The 3,702-nt window shown below is 32.2% G+C and overlaps 1 long non-coding RNA gene across 1 annotated transcript; it reads right to left on the bottom strand.

The window, feature by feature from the left end:
* Window positions 1-318: 318 nt before the first annotated feature.
* On the bottom strand, window positions 319-2,261 carry LOC137636991 (uncharacterized). Its single transcript, XR_011043339.1, has 3 exons — window positions 2,103-2,261; window positions 1,336-1,764; window positions 319-931 (listed from the first exon to the last, which is right to left on the bottom strand). It is a non-coding gene; the product is annotated as an uncharacterized lncRNA (long non-coding RNA).
* Between the last annotated feature and the right edge of the window lie 1,441 nt (window positions 2,262-3,702).

Here is a 3,702-nt window from a genome sequence, read left to right as displayed (position 1 = left end):
AAGGACGACTTTATGGGCACTGATATATATCAAGTAAAAATACGATTTCGTGTAAAGGAATAACTATAGTATATGATGAAAAATACATTCCATAAGGGCCATGAATACAGTAGGTATCAACCGAAAAAAATATCATTCATGGTAAAATTTTGGTATAATATTATAACAAAAAGATTATACAGCCCTAAGATATTCTGAAAAAAAAAGATAGCTTGTTAAGAAAAAATTTCTTGTGTTCTGGTACCAGTGAAGAAATATATTAAATTTCTAATTCTCTAACAAATTTTAGATTGTAAATTTCACCATATAAAAGGGAATAATCAAATCGATAGTACTTTGGATTTAGGTAGAATTGGCACTAGCTTCCTTGCTCACCCACAATTAACCCATCGAGCCGGTAGGAAATGAAGGGCATAGACAGAGTTGGGAGGCTTAGGACAGGAGTCTGCCATGGTAAAAATGTTTCTTGCTAAAGGTATTGCTATAAGTTAATGTTGAGAGTAATCATTTCTGTACAGTAGCAAATTTGCAGATAGGAAGGTCGCCTTTATAGCTTTACACATTAACTCATTTTATTATGGAGAGTGTGAGTGTGCTAGTAATGAAATAAAGAGTATTTTGTTTTCATTATACTTCCTTGTAATTATATGATTATCATTTTGCTTCCTGGGTAATCTCTTGAATCTATTACATCTCCCCTAATCCATTATTAGGGTCATTTTACTTGTGTGCTGCTGATCAAAAGCAAAGCTCTAATGGTACTCACCTGAAGATTGTGATTAAACAGGAGATAGAGTAGTGAGTTCTTTTCAGTTCTGATTAATCAAGAGGCTCTAATCACCTAAGTTAATTCCAGACGATTTGCTGGGATGAAGATGTCCTCGTTTCGCTTCTCAAGGAGACTAGACTACACTTATTTGATTATGTGAATCTGCAATTAAATGAAGCTGATATTAAAAAACTTCTCATGAAGTATATAAAATAGCAATTGAAAGAACGGATCATTAAAACGGATCGTATCTTTCCTTTTATACACTACATTTATGATAGAACAATGTTCAAAAGGAAATATTCCATATTCATTTCAATAATCTAAATAAATTTACACTCAAAAGGACAATCCGGAATTAAATGGCTCCTCCATTCCAAGTCTTATCATTCCTGAATTCGTCAAAATAATTGAAAGGGAGGAATATTAATTGTGCATCAACCAAATCGTCCAGCAATATATCTTGAAGAAAATATAGAAGTTGAAGAGAGGAGGCTCTGTGCAAAGAAGAGGAAGATGACTCTAGAGAAGGACAAAGTGAAGGAATGGTTGTGTCTGGTACTCACCAATATCAATCTGAGATGAGAAGTGAAGGAATTAACACTTTGAGAGATGACCTGTTTTTCCCTGAAGTCAGCCTCTATTTCCATAATGCAGATAATGTCTGTTGTTTAGGTACATTGCCTGGCCCTTCCGGCCATACACATGCTCTTGCTGTTTTGCAGCCCATGGCAAAAATATCTTAAAAAAGCATTAAAAATCTCTCCACTCCTATCCAAGTACTGGGTGGATGCTTTGAATAAACTTCTGGGATATAATAAAATTTATAGTTCTAAAATGACTATATTTATCAATATATCTGATCATTTAATAATGGAGAGCAGTAAGCCGAGTTGCCGTTCCGAAGTCCTCGAGAATATTCACCCACTCAAATTATCAAGTGGTCTTATGCAGTAATATTCTCTTCACCATATATCCCTTTATTCAACACTGACCTGAAATTTATGAAACGATACACTGTAAAAGGATATAAAACAGCATCTAACCCAACGCAAGAATTACCCTTAAGAAAGTTGGAGCTATATAAAGAATACAAACTTGACAAATAACAAGCCAAGCACAATAATCTACTCGAATTTATATTAAAGGTGAAATAGTGAAATTGCGTTTAACGTTAGTAAAATACACCAAATACAGTATAATTTGAGATTTCCAAGGTCAAACTATATTAAATATTAATAGCAGACACGCTGGTTGCCGCAATTCATGAATGGAATTGTTAACTGCTATAAATTAAAGTATACTGAGCGTGTATAATCACAAAGTTACTCACATGTTATATCAGCCCGGCAGGAGTAAAGCTACACTTTAATGGACGCGGTGGTGTGGTAGTCTCAGGGGATCAAAATTCCGATATACGGAATCTATTTTGCACTTATATATTACTTTGAGTTCATGAGGTTAAATAAATTCATATCCAGAGCGTAGATAAAAATTTCCGGATAAGACCATAGGATCATCGATCGGCCACTCTGCCTCACGTTGAACTGATCTACCAGAACAAAAGAACTGGAACAGACTTTTGTTTTCTTTAATGTAAACACTCAATTGGGGATCTCGGTAGTTTAATAGCTAATTAGATTGTAAGTACTTGTGACAACAAGCTCAGTTTAGATATCTCTAAAATAAAAGAGATCACGAATTGTGTATTTGGCAAATTAAATAAATAATGCAATTTTCATTTCCACACCTAAGTAATGGAAGTATTTAATTAATATGCAAATATAAAAAAAAATTCAATTTCTTTTCATTTTCCACAGATGCAGACTGACCAGACTCCTAAATAAAAAAAAAACGAGAAAAAGATGTATACGAATGACCTCTCACCAGAGGGCTGATGTAAGTGCCATTTAAAGAAATGGTGGAATTTCCCAAAGGAAGCTCAACAAATAATTCTCCTGAGAACATGCAATAAACAAAGAATTGATCTTTTGTGAAAAAAAAGGTTTAAAGCATCTTGCTTAATGACTGAAGACAAATTAGGTAAGTAAAATCCTTATGATGAAACTATTCAGAAGAGGTGATTTTTACAGTTAGTTTCTAAAGACAAAAGTTGAATGATTGAAAACCCTAAGTTAATCTTAACTTATTTTTTTTATTTAGAAATAAAAAAGTAATTTAGGACAAAACAGATAAAAGACTTTAAGGTGAAATTATTTTAAGACATTTTGGAGAACAAAAGGAGTAGAATACTTGTTCAACATTACTTGTGTGTTCCTTTGTGCTTATCTGTCTGTCTGTGTCTCTGTCTGTCTGTGCTGCCGAAGAGAGACATCCAATCTCTTTCACCTTTGTTTGTTCCTGCTAATATAATGAGGTTTTACTTCCAACGAAAAGAAAGAGGAAAATTTAATATCAAGTTAAATATAAGACAGTACTGGAATATGAAAAAGTTCTAATATAGGTCTTATATAGTAAACTATCATAAGAAATATATATTTATTATATATAATAGTAATCTTAACATTGATAGTATCAATAAAAATGAAAATATGGAAAACTTTTGCAAAAGTTACCGAAAGGAAAGTAATTTTACTCTTTGCATTTAATTTATTAGGAACAATAAAATCAGATTTTATTTTTTTCCTTCAAGTCATTTAGAGTAGTAAGTTGAGAGTTTTTTTCCTTAAAATCTTTGAAAGGGGTACCAACTTTCTGATCTACCAATTCTGGAGCAAAACTATTGATATTTCATTAATATTATAAGATGAATTATCATATGAATGTTAATATCAACATTGTTTTACTAGTCCTGTACATAATTGAGAAAGAAAAATGTTAACATCATTTAAGTAGTCTTGGATAGACAAAAATAAAGATCCCAAAATGAGAAATGACTAATTTACCCACACATTACCGTCTTAGTTCTGTGT

Source organism: Palaemon carinicauda, chromosome 3 (assembly GCF_036898095.1).
Source record: "Palaemon carinicauda isolate YSFRI2023 chromosome 3, ASM3689809v2, whole genome shotgun sequence".
Classification (NCBI taxonomy): domain Eukaryota; kingdom Metazoa; phylum Arthropoda; class Malacostraca; order Decapoda; family Palaemonidae; genus Palaemon; species Palaemon carinicauda.
Note: the sequence above shows the minus strand (reverse complement) of the source record. Positions and strands in the feature narration are given on the sequence as shown.